A 14010-nucleotide genomic window follows, 5' to 3' on the forward strand; every position below is an offset into this window, starting at 1 on the left:
CAACAGTGAAGGACTCCAGACATCCTACTCTGGCCACTGAATGAGATGCACCAGCCTCTGTAGTAGCTCATGTACATGCATTCAACACACATGCACATCTACCCACGTAGGCGCACACACATACACATGTACACACAGATACCCATACACAGAGGCACACACACACATGCATGCACCCCCACTTCAACACACACACACACACACACCACACACACACACACACACCTATCAACAACACATGCATCAAAAAATAATTTATAGAGGAAAATGAAAACTTGGAGTTGAACTCAGTGTATAGTGGTTATCCAGTGTGAACAGGGGCACTAAGTTCAATTTTTATTACCTACTCCCAAAAAAGAAAGAAAGAAGTAAAGGAGAAGAGAGAGAAATAAATACAAACAAATATGGAGGAAATAATTTTGAGGAGAGCTGAGGGTGCTAATTTGGAGAACCAACTTATGACAGACACACCAATGTGAAGGCTCTGGGTGGGTCTTGTTCAGTAAATGAAGTAGGTTCAGTAAATTTCCAGCATCTTATCTAGTGGCCAAAATGGGGATCCACAAGAGCTACAGATTCCCAAATATGGTAAAGTGACCATCATGCCATGGTCCCTGTTCTGTGCAGTTGATTTCTTCTTCAGCTCTTTCCTTGGTCTTTGAAAAGAACATGATTCTTCTCAGACTAAAAACAAACAAACAAAAACACAACATATGAAATTAGGATGCACTTCAGGTGAAAAATCAGTCAGTCACCATCTTGAATGAAAGAAAAGGGTTCCTATCATGAAAAAGGAGTAATTCTCTGGGAGCATTCCCTTGATCTTCCTCTGGGCTTCTCCAGAGACCACTGATTCTTAGTTCAAAGTATTTTAGAGGGAATCAAGTGTGTTGCTATCACATCCAAAGGTGCTCACCAGCACCACACCCACATTAGATCTCATCAAGTGAAAAATCTCTTAGTTTCCACTTGTAGAAAAAGCCCATAATACCAGCTGTGGAAACAGATTTTAGGTTAACTCTTCATCTCATCATGGTGTAGAATGACCTGAAACCATAGGAGCTTCATATGTATGAGGATAGGTATATGAACTACCTGATGCTAGGCATATGAACGTTGTTCGTACTGCAGTGCAATTGCCAAGATCCTTGGGCTGAGCATCAAAGACTCGGAACTGTAAATTTCTACCTTTAATTGTTTGAGGATAGTCAGTTCTTAGAAAGGTAGAAACAGAACTCAGGAGACAAGTACCAGCAGTGCAGGAGGAGAGATTTCTCTTTCTTTTTTGTTTCAGACATCACTTTGTGGAGGTTCTTATGGGGTGAACATGAACAAAGATGCTGAAATATGGTCCTCTCCCTGAAAGCAGTCTGCAAGCCAGCAACTGAGAGCAAACCAATCAGACCCAGCAACTGAGAGCAAACCAATCAGACCCAGTGGTCACTTTTTTTAAAACAAGACAAATTAGCTCTACTCAGTTTCTTTGTAATGTCTTTCTATTACCTGCTGAAGTGCAAAGTTTTGTCTGAAAGGTTAAAGGTTAAATTTTATTTCAACTAAGCTTCAAAACATAATACTAAATATGAAAGAGAGAAAAGAGGCTGCTGTTCAGAATCCTGGGGATGAAGCCATGCTGAAAAGAGCAACAAGTAATAGATGGAGTTTCAAGAAATGGATGCTTCATCTTGGGGGAGAGGTTACTGGTGAGTCTTCTTTGTCTTATTTGAAGATCTAAAATGCACATCAATGTCTAAAAGACAATAAGTATTATTAAAATAAGCAATACAATTAAAATTATTTAGCTCTGAATTAGAATAATGACAATGATAAAAATATTTCCAAATCACCAGGCATAGTGTAACCCCTGCAGAAGGGAGGTAAAGGCAGGAGCATCACAGAGAGTTGGAAGCCAGCCTATGCTACCCTGTTATGAACAACAAAGAAAATAATCCATCCAATAATGTATTGAATAAACAATCTATATGTACTCATTTTTTTTATTGTTGTTGTTGTTCTAAAACAGGGTCTAATGTAGCTCAGGCTATCCTGAGTCCCTAAGTATTCGAGACTAGCCTTAAAATCTTGACTCTTCTGCTTCCACCTCCAAAGAGCTAGAATCATAGGTGTGTGTCACTACACTTGGCTTACTGTGTTATATAAAAGTTTTATGTAATTTGCTCTACTGTACAGAAATAGGTTTTTATGTTTCTTGTTTCACATTGTCACAAATTTCTATTTGGTACAATATTTCTATGCTTTTTATTTCCAATTAATGCAAAACAATCACCTGTATATGGGGTACTGTACTTGACACAAGCTAGAGTCTTCAGAGAGGAAGGGGACTTCAGTTGATGAAATGCCTCCATGAGATCCAGTTGTAAGGCATTTTCTCAAATTGTAATCAACAGGGGAGGGCCCAGCCCATGGTTGGTGGTGCCATCCTTGGACTGGTGGTCTTGGGTTCTATAAGAAGTCAGGCGGAGCAAGCCAGGGGAAGCAGGTCAGTAAGCAACACCCCTCCATAGCTTCTGCAATGCTTCAGCTCCTGCTTCCTGGATCCTGCCCTGCTTGAGTTCCTGCCCTGACTTCCTTCAATAATGAAGAGCAATATGGAAGTATGAGCCAAATAATCCCTTTTCTCCCCAACTTGATTTTTGGTCATGCTGTTACATTGCAGCAATAGAAACCCTAACTAAGACAGGTACAGTGTAATGTTTTGACATAAGCACACAGTGTATAATGATTGAATCAGGATGACTGACATTTCCTTCATTTCAAATGTTTATCATTTGTATGTTGAGAACTCTCAAAATCCTCTGTTCTAGCTATTTTAAAATGCATAGTTAATCTTTAAGCATGGTTATACTAGAGTTACAGAACATTAGAATTTATTCCTCAAAAATGTTAAAGTCCTTATAATTTAAATTAAACACATAGATTAGAAATACATAAATGATTTTTGCTTTCATCTTTTGGTGGTTATTATTGTATACATTTTACCTAAAAATGTAGGAATTTGCCAGATAAACATTGAATTTATTCAGAAAAAAAGCCAAAAGAAAATGATGTTCAAAAAAGTGGAACAGGGGCTGAGGTTATAGCTTAGTAGTAAAGTGCTTCCTAACATTCACAAGGCTCTGGGGTTAATTACTAGTACAGAGTGAGGGAAAGTGATGGAAGCTGGTGCTCAAAAAAGCCAAACTCAATGGAGAAAAACCCAGGAGACCAACAACCCTATACAAAGAACTATAGACAACAGGGTAAAGCTGGGAATGGGAGAGGAGGTCCTGCCCTGGTAAAGAGCACATCAATAAGTTCTTCAGTGCCAAACAATCACTCCTGAAATTATAAACACATATAAGTAACATTATACAGACTCAACAGGTTATATACAAGAATATATATGTGTGTATACACACACATACACAAATACATATATACATGTGATAACAATTGACAAAAGAGACCATGACTTTAAAAGAGGGGTACATGGGAGGGTTTGGATGGAAGAGAGGAAAGTGGAAAATGTTCCAACTAGGTTCTAATTACAAAAATTAAATTAAATTATTTTTTAGAAGTTGTGGATGCATAGAAGACTCTGCCTAGAAACCACATCCCACGTTGGCAATTAGGGCTGCTAAAAGGAAAGACAATAGGAGATAAAATGTTCTCTCCAACTTCAGGGGAAAAGGAAACAATTTCTTCTTGAGCATCCCGGGCAAGAGGCAGATTGCTGTGGTCTGACAGGACAAGGACTCCTTGTGGTTTCACAGAGCTTAGATGTGGTTTCAAACCTTTTTTCTTCAGGAGTTACCCTAGCATTTTACAGAGAATTAGAAAACAGATTTCCAATATTGAAATATTATTTTAGGTCTATTCTAGGTCTTACTCATCACAAGATTAAAATTTGTGAGTGAGCAGCTTTCAAGTTGATTTAAAGAAAAATAGTATTCATTGTACAGTTGGTATTCTGGGGTTGAGAAACAGAAATGCTGACTTAAATGACTCAAGATTGGAAGTTGCATCATCAGGGAGTTGAAAATTAAGAATTGAGGTTCAGCTACCTGTGTCCAGCCAGTGGCTTGTGCAATGTTGGCCTTGATTTTGTTATCAGCAACACAAAAGGGATTTTGTTAAAGACCAGTGAAGCTCCTTTCCATCATTATCATTTAAAAGAACAATGAAAGGTATTTTGGGGAAGAAAAGTCTCATTAACTTTTCTTCTTTAAAAAGTAGTGGTCTCAATGTGGTCTGTGTATTGTCATGCTTTCCTTACTGGAATATTTGAGTGTTTCTCTCCCCTTCTGTTTTCCTGCATTGACTCCATTTGTGCTGGATATCACAGCATCTCCAATTTCACGATTCTCTTTGTCATGTATGAAGACTATTTTCAGACTTTTGTTGTCTCCCAAAGCTCCACCACACCATATAATCAAATTGCTGAAGGAAAAAAAAAAAAAAAAAAAAAAACAGCTGGAAAGAGGAAATCTCAACTGGCTGGAGATAAAAGTCACATGATATCATTATATTCAGGGGAATGAAAATAAGAACCATCTTGATTTTTCAGAAACCATGCAAGTCAAAAGAGAATGGAAATGAGCAACATTTTTCCTGTGCTCAAAGAAAATTATTATCCTGGAATTCCACCTACAGAGAAGTAATCCTTCAAAACTAAAGACATTTCCAGATACAAAGGGTTGAATTTGTCAACAGAGACTTCCTTTTAAAAATTGCTTGTTTTTGTTTGTTTTGACCTGAGGAGTTCCATTAGTTCTGCACATATACAGATGAGTGTAAGATCAACCACTGAGGACTGGGTAACCTGCCAGTGGTCCCATTACTAAAGAAAGTTGAGTCTTCCATACCCAACAGCATCAAAACTCAGTGGATCCTCAGCAGAGCCTAGGACCTCCAGAACCTCTGTCACTCCATCTGGAACTTTTATGTGATTGCCCTGTGCTTTGAATTCAAGTGTGCAAGCAGCCATGTCATGTTCAGAGGACGGCATTTCATAGCAGTCCTCTCCATCCAGTTGGAGTTACATTCTTTCTGCCTTCACTTTGTGGATATTCCCTGAGCTTTGGTGGAGGTGTTGGTATAGATGATGCCTCTGTCTATGGATGAGCACTCACAGTTGCGTATTCTCAGCACTTTGAACAGTAATGTGTTTCTGCCTTAGCCACTGCCTACAGAAAATAAGAAGCTCATCTGGCCAAGTTGGTACCAATAGAAATAAAGCAATGTAAACATAAATATTTAGGAGGCAATGTGAGACCATTACCATCTGGAGAAACAACATCAATGGGCTAGGGCCTTCTGACTTCCATAGCTATTGTCTTTGATCGTATTTTCAGTACCACATGAATTCTATTTTGTGGAACAGACCTTAAATCTATAAATAGTCTTGCTTCTTTTACATCAGTGGTACCTCTTTCTGGTGATATTTTATTTGTGATGAAATATGGTGATATTTTATTTGTGCTTTAATAAATAAAGCTTGCCTGGAGATCAGAGGAAAAAGGCAGCCACAACACAGAAATCATGTAATGTTAGCACATGCCTTTAATCCTACTACTTGGCAGCAGGATCTCTGTGTATTCCAGGCCACACTGGAAACAGAGCCAGGTGTGATGGCACACACCTTAAATTCCAAAACTAATTAAGTATGGAGGTCTGGAGGAGTTCTGTACAGACAGGAAGTGACAGAGCTGTGTAGGAAGAGGAAGTGATGTATCTGAATGGAGAGAGCAAATTAGATGGCAGAACAGCAAGGCATATAGAGGTGGGTAGACAGGAAGTAACTCGCATTTGGATGCTGCAGAGTTGGTGAGATAAGGTTGTCTGGTGGCTTTCCCTATTTCCCTGATCTCTCTAAGGCTTTCACCCCTATATTTGGCTCCGTGCTTTTTATTTAATAAGACTGTTTAGAAATTCATCTACACATCTTGTTTTCCAGGTTGGTATTGTAGCATATGGGATCCAGTGCTGTATAAGATTATTGATATTTTTTATTCCTCACTGACTTGCCTAGTACCTTCTAGCTGAGTAAAACAAATCACCTAGAAGAATTTCCTGTCAGTTCAAGATTGATTGCTCTGTGTCCTGAAACCAAAGTGTGTGGTGTGTTAACAAATGAAGTCTTACCATGTAGTTATGGTGAGCTATGAAAAGCTATGGCAACAACTCATAGGGAGGTCATCTGTGCTTACTTTGAGATCTGTATTTAATAATCCATGTATTCTGTTAGCAACATTCTTTACTAGCATGAGGTACTTCTTACAAACTACTAGAGTTTCATAAGGCTTCCTAGTACACTCTTGGTTTTGGTTATCGTACCCCCATGACCCTGTCCCCATTCCTATATGAGTCTTTAGCTCCCACTATTTTCCCCACTTTGTTCATATTGTCTGTTATATTTTTATGATTATTTATGTTATTGGAGTTGCAAGTTCCTCATGAATGTGTCATTTTAGTTAAGCCTTGCCCTGACCTTCCTCACCCCCTCCTCGGTCATTTCACTGCCTTCTTCAACACTCCTGCCCAAGTACTCCCTTCTCTCTTTTTATTTCACATATATTCTACCCCCCTCCTTCCTGGATGTTTTCCCTCTGCCACTAGACAGATTTTAGTTTCCTAGTTTCTGCAAGTTAAACACACAAAGCAAAAGAAATTCAATATAACTTCATTGAAATCCCAACTAGTCTGTCTTAGAGCTTTGATTTCTCTATCACTAAGATGCACATCACTTAAGGAACTGGTAAACCTCTGAACTGCTATGTTCCATATTAAGTCCATGGGAATGTCTACATATTGTGGATTCCAAAGCTAAGGGGCTTGATTAAACAACTGTAAATAAAATTAGCTAGACAATGTATATTTATTTAAAATGTAAACAATAAGTAAAAATTAAAAGTGTGTAAATAAGTAAAAATTAATACATGCGTAAGTTATATAAAGATGCAAATCACAAAAAAATCTATAAAATATTATTTTATTAACTGAGGGCTTGAGTTACTATTGTAGTATTTTTTCCATACACTTTGGGTGCATATACTTCTTTTTTATTAAGAAAATTTTTTATTCATTTTACATACCAATCACGGACGTCCCTCTCATGCCTCCTCCTGCTCCCTCTTATGCATCCTCCTGCTCCCTCCATCCCTCCCCTGACCCAATCCACCCCATCTCCTCCTTAAAAGGGTAAGGCCTCCCATGGGGAATCAGCAAAGACTGGTACATTCAGATGAGGCAGGTCCAAGCCCCTTCCCCTACATCAAAGCTATGCAAGGTGTCACCCCATAGGATTGGGCTCCAAAAAGCCAACTCAGGGTGCATATACTTAATCACTGTTTCAAGTTGAAATGCACAGTTGGAGTGATGGCTTAGTGTTTGAGAGAATTTGCTACTCTTTCAGAAGACACAGGTTCAGTTCAGAACACCCCACAGTAGCTCATAACTATCTTTAACTCCAGTTCCAGAGAATCTGACTCTCTCTTATGGAGTACACACACTCACACACATGTAGGCAAAAACACAAACACACAAAGTAAAAATAAATCTCAAATTGAAGTGCTCTGTAATTATCAATTTTTTAAAGGAGTATGGGAGCCAGGTAGTGGAGGTGCATGCTTCCAGTACTTTGGAGGCAGAGGCAGGTGGATCTCTGTGAGTTTAAGGCCAGACTGGTTTACAGAGTGATTTCCAGGACAGCCAGGGCTTCACAGAGAAAACCTGTCTCAAAAAACAAAACAAGTCAAAATTTAAAAAAAAAAAAGAATGGGAAAATTATTAAATCTTTTCTTCACTAAAATTGAGTATAGATTTACCTTCTTACAATGGGCAGTTCAGAACTTTCAAATTTTAACTTTTGGTAATATCTTGAAAATGTGGCAGACTTTTGTCCCATTTGGAGAAAGCCTGGTCAAGTTTCTCACAAGTATGAGCTGTACTACTTGGGGGTAAATCAAATTTTCTTTCAAAATGACTAATTTTCAACACAATTTGAGTTGACAGCATCGATTAGTCACTAGCCACATCTTCTGTTGCATTAGGAGACACACTGGCCCTGCTGTGTTTTGTGCCAAGGACAAGTGAGTCAGTAGAGATAATAGTTTGACTGTGCCTAGAAAATTTTTGTGCCCAACATGACTGACAATACCTGTGAATACAGAAAGGAGACTCTCTTTTAACCTGGCCTAAACAACTCTTTGACTCAAGTGTCTTTCAGCATACCCTCCTTTCCTAAGCTATTGATACCAGACGAAGTCTGATGAAAGGAGAAGTGAATGGAGTTACGCTCATAATCTAATTATCATAAAATTTCTTAATTCTCAAAGTTTACCAAAGCACATGACTGAAAAGCAGGCAGTCTTCCTCCTTTGAGATGTTAGAGGGATCTAGTCAGGACTTTTGCTATATTATTCTCTCATGGGTGATACTTGCAGCTACTGTTTGAGACAATGTTAGAGCAATCTGTCTTAGACCATGCTATATTGAATGCAATGCCTTCAGGAACTCAGTTTCTCATTTCACTTGTTCAATTAGTAAGGAGGTGTTTGTCTAAGGCACTACCTCTCTGGGGCTCAATATCTTTGTGAGCAATAGTGTTCTGATTGAGTAGCAAGGTACTTCATTCTTCAGGTAGAAGAAATTCTGCCTGAGGGTGATTCTTGACAAGCAGGATGGTGGCTAGGTCTTGTGTCCTATCACCTTTTCAGCTGATTGTCCCACACAGGTACAAGATACTGTGTGTCCTTGAATGTACTGTCCCTATGTGAGCCCAAGAGCAACAGGATCCTACAGGTTTCCTAGTGGTTTAAGATCTTATTTAAATGGAACCATGCTGATATAGAATGGTTTCTTGTGTCCTGTCTTTCTAAGGCAAGATGACCTTAAATTCAAAGCCTGCCTGGGCTATAGAGTGATTTCAAAGTCAGCTAAGACAACTTAGTGTGACAATTTCTTCAAATTAAACAGTAAAAAAGCCTGAGAACCCAAATGGTAGAATGTTTACCTAGTATGTAGGAAGATAGAAACTCAATGTCAAGTCCCCATCCAAGTAATATTCCTAATGGCTTAAAATGTCACATGATCAGGCATACTTTAGCAATTTGCTTGTATGTAATTTCTAGTCTCACATTGTTTAGGTGAGGTGGGTAAGGCCCAAAACACTGGGCCATGCCTTAAGCAAACAAAGAGGTGTGACATGCGCAGAGAGCACTCTGGCCAAAGGAAACCTGACCCATAAACTCCAAACTGGAAGGTGATGACTGAAATGCAGCCCCAGAGCCAAACAAGAAACACCACAGGAGCCAGGAGCAAAGCCTGCTAAAAAAATGCACACATAAAAACCCCAGCCCTGTGTTTAATAAATGAGAGCTTGCTTGCAACTCCTAGAGTCTATGTCGATGATAATGTATCTTCTCACCCCCTGTCCCCAAGGGTACCTGGGTCAGTAGAGCCAGAACAGCAACACTTAGTACTTAGACTGTACCAAGATTTACCATCCTCTTTTCTTTTATTTCCTGTTACCAACTTTACAAATATATTAGCAATATATAGCTTGCACATATTTTCTCATGTTCATAAGAGTTCATTGTCCACATAATGGCTGGGATTGCTACTGCCTATCTCTAATTACAAAGTGGTCAAATTAGTCGCCAGCTTGTTTGAAGCAATTAACATCTCCCCCAGTAACATACAAGTTTCTCAATCCTTAAATTCTTAAAGATAATTCTTATTTTTGCTTGCTTGCTTGCTTTTTCTTTTATTGAAAATAGATTATTTTCTCACACAATATATCCTGATTATAGTTTCTCCTCCCTCTACTCCTCCCAGTTTCTCCCCACCTCCCTTCACCTCTGGATCCATTCCCTTTCTGTTTCTCATTAGCAAAGAATAGGCTTCCAAGAAATAAAAGTCAAACATGACAAAATAAAATATAATACGATGAAGGAAAACTGTTATATCTAAGTTGGACATGGCAACCCAACAGGAGAGAGGAAAAGAGTCCCAAGAGTAAGCACAAGAGTCAGAGACACACTCAATCTCACCATCAGGAGTCCATAAAAATACTAAGCTAATAGCTACAATATATATGCAGAGGACCTAGTACAGAGCCTTGTATTCCCTGTACTTGCTGCTTCAGTCTCTGTGAGCTCTTCTGCACCTTGCTTAGTTGATTCAGAGGGTCCTTTTCTCTTGGTGTCCTGTATCCCTTCTGGCCCTTACAATCTTTCTACATCCTCTTCAGTGGGATTCCATGAGCTCTGAGCATACGAATTTGATGAAGACCTCCAATATAGACTGTCTCTCCCCGTAGTTCTGGCTGTGAGTCTCTGCATCTGTCCTCATCTACTGCCAGAGGAAGCCTTTCTGATGATGACAGGATAAGGCACTGTTCTATGAGTAAAGCAGAATATCATTAGGAAACATTTTATTAAATTTTTTTTTTGTTTAGACCAGTAGTGTTTGGTATTACCCTAAGTCTCTTGGCTATCTAGTCATTGGTTCTTGTTACCCAAGCAGTGTTGGGTATGAGGTCCTTCTTATGGAATGGACCTTAGGCCAAATCCCAAGGAGTTTTTGGTGTTACTTGGCTTGTTATATATTAGCTGTATTCTGTTATGAAAATCATGTGTGCCTTCATAGTTTTCCCAATTGACTTTTCCCTAAAAAGTGCTAACAGTATGGACTGATCACTCTCTGGACATACACATTCCAGGTATTTAGAGAACAGCCCCAGGAAAGGCTTTCTCTGGAATCAGATATCTCCCTTAGCCTCCGTTCAAGTCTCCTGACTTAAATTCCACAAGGAGACACCGCCCAGGTAGGCACCCAAATTTCAAGGACTAACAGTGATAGCAGCCCACATACAAGTCTTCTGACTTAAGGTAAATTCCATAAGGGGATACCGCCTAGGTCAGGTGGACATTAAGTAATAGCTTTATACAATTTGACTTGGACCCTCCCTTGATATACCGGAACTTCCAGGGCATGGGATGGAGAAGAGAAAAGAGAATTGAAGAACTAGATGGGTAAGAACTTGAGAGGAACAAACTGAGATGGGGAAGAACTAGATTGAAGGGCTAGAAGAGACTACTAGAGAAACAAGATGGGAGATGAGGAAGAGCCAGATCGGGAAGAACAAGATGAGGAAGAGCCAGATGAGAGAAGGAGATGGGAAAGGAGCTGATAGGGAAAAGAACTAGATGGATGAGAACCTAGAAGAGACAGAACTAGATCAAGGAATTAAGATAGAACCTAGAGGGGACAGTAGATAAATAGAGAGAGAAATCAGGCAAGAAAGGAGCTAGACATGAGAGCAGAATAGAAGCTGTTTAGAGAGAGAACTATCACAGAATAATAAAGTGTATGAACTAAGGAGTTTCGTGTACATAGATTCATTTCTTTTCATCAAAGATTAATTATCAGCTGGTTGTAGATTCGTCCCAGACCCTGGGAGGGGACTATCCAGGGGCTGAACCCCTTATTAGTCCTTGATACAAATTAGATATTGATTGGATATTCCCACAAGTTCTGTGCCACCATTGCTATAACATATTTTGTAGGCAGGACAGATTGTAGGTCAGAGGTTTTGTGGCTGGGTGGTGTCTATGTTTCCTTTTTGGTAGCCTGCAAAGAACTTTCCCACACCTGAGAGACTAGAATGCAAGAGTGAGGGCTCCATGTAGGCACCAGCTCAACTTCTCAGTGTTCAATGAGTTGTGTGAGTATTGTACTTGGCAATAGGGCCTGCTGTCAGTTTGCAGAGAGAAACATTTTGTCTTATCATATAGCCTGGGTTGTTTGAGGATTTCCATGGGACCCTGTAGGCCAACAGCTTAATTGAATGTAACTTAGTCCCACCAATGGAAATCTTACCTGACTACAAGAGATGGCCAGTTGAGACTCCATCTCCCCTATTACTAGGAGTTCTCATTAGGATCACCTTCATAGATTCCAGAAAGATTCTACTGAACTAGGTTTCCACAATTCCAGCCGTCTTTCCCCACACTCTTTCCCTCCATGTCATTTCCCCCCATCTCCCTGTTTCCTTCCCCATCTGGCCCCAGTCTACCCTTAACATCTATTCTATTTCCTCCTCTCAATAAGATCCCTGAATCCCCCTTAGACTCCTCTTTTCCTAACCTCTCTGGGTCTACAGATTGTAGTTTGGCTATCATTTATTTAACAGCTAATATCCACTTATAAGTGAATACATACTATATTTATCTTTGCTGGTCTGGGTTACATCACTAAGACTTTTTTTTTTCTAGTTCTATCAATTTTCCTACAAATTTAATGATCCTTTTTTAAACAGCTGAGTAATACTGTATTATGTAAATGTACTACATTTTCTTTATTCATTCTTCTGTTGAAAGACATCTAGACTGTTTCCAGTTATCATGAATGAAGCCATGATAAACATAGATGAACAAGTGTCCTTATGGTAGGATGGAACATCCTTTGGGTATATGCCCAAGAGTGGTATATCTGGGTCTTAAGGTAGATCAAGTCCCAATTTCTGAGGAACCTCCATATTGATTTCCACAGCAATGGAGGAATGTTTCCTTTGCTCCATGTCCTTGCTAGCATGAGCTGTCACTTGTGTTATTGATATTAGCTATTCTGACAGATGTAAAATGGAATATATTCTTAGCCATGAGGAAAGTGAAAATTAAGATAATTGTTTTTAAAAATATTTAAAATTTGGCCACCTTGAAGGGATGTTAAAATACATTTCTGTTTGAAGTCACAGTTTCTGGGAATAAAAGCAAGTTTAAGAAAATTACAAACCTTTTGGTACACTTTTAGTTTTCCGTGCTGTCATCTAAATATTTGCTTGTACTTCCTATTTCCTGTTACACTGTTTGATTTTAAAAAAATAATAGGGCCAGGCAGTGGTGGCATATGCCTTTAATCCCAGCTCTTGGGAGGCAGAGGCAGGCAGATCTCTGTGAGTTTGAGGCCAGCCTGGTCTACAGAGTGAGATCTAGGACAGCCACCAAAACTACACAGAGAAACCCTGACTTGAAAAAAATAAATAAATAAATAATAGATGAATAAATAAAATAAAAAAATTAAAAAAATAATTGGTCTCAACTGTATATAGAGAACTACAGGCATCTGACTAATACAATATCAAATGGTCAACCCCGAAAACACACATACAAATAACATTAGAGACTGAGCAGGGTGTGTTTATGTATTTGGGAATATACTTATACATCTATGCATATAGCAACAATTAATGAAAAAGAGGTTATGAAGGTAGAAGAGAGCATGAAGGAGCATATGAGAGGGGTCAGAGGGAGTAAAGGGTAGGGTGAAGTTATGTAATTGTGCTGTAGGCTCATAAAATAGAAATAGTTCTTAATTGGCAGCATGAGGTCTTTTAAAAATATTTTTAAATGAGTTTGATTTTTTATTTGGGGATTCCAAATAAACATTTCTACTTTGTTTTTTGACCATCAACTTTGTCTCAAACATAACTTTTTCCAGGAAAAAAAAACTTTTCTTCTAAAGAAAATTTTAACTATAATAATTAACCTGTTTATGGTCTCTACTTACAGTATGCTTATTTCATCAGTAAATATTTCTACTCTTGAATTTTAAATATCTTAATACTAATCTTTTAATTAATATTTTTTTCTCTAATGTAGAATGTATGAATTTATTTCTACTTTTATCCTAAATGCCAACTCTGCATAATTTCTAGTTCCTTCTGGTGAGCAGAATGACTTCTGTTTTCTTTACTATGCTCCATATGTATATTAGTCAGGATTCTCTGGAGGAACAGAACTGATAGAATGAATCCTTTATTTTTATAGAGACTGACACTGTAAAGGTAGATCTTCCCACCTCAAAAGATCTGCATCAAAGGTAGTTATTCCAATTTAATGATTTATTCAAGAAAAATCACTCACAGTTATACCTAGCTGCTTGGGTTTTAGTTAATTCCAGATGCATGCAAGTTGGCATCCAAGAATAACCATCGTAATTTGTTAC

This window comes from Peromyscus leucopus, chromosome 20, assembly GCF_004664715.2.
Source record: "Peromyscus leucopus breed LL Stock chromosome 20, UCI_PerLeu_2.1, whole genome shotgun sequence".
In the NCBI taxonomy this organism is placed as follows: domain Eukaryota; kingdom Metazoa; phylum Chordata; class Mammalia; order Rodentia; family Cricetidae; genus Peromyscus; species Peromyscus leucopus.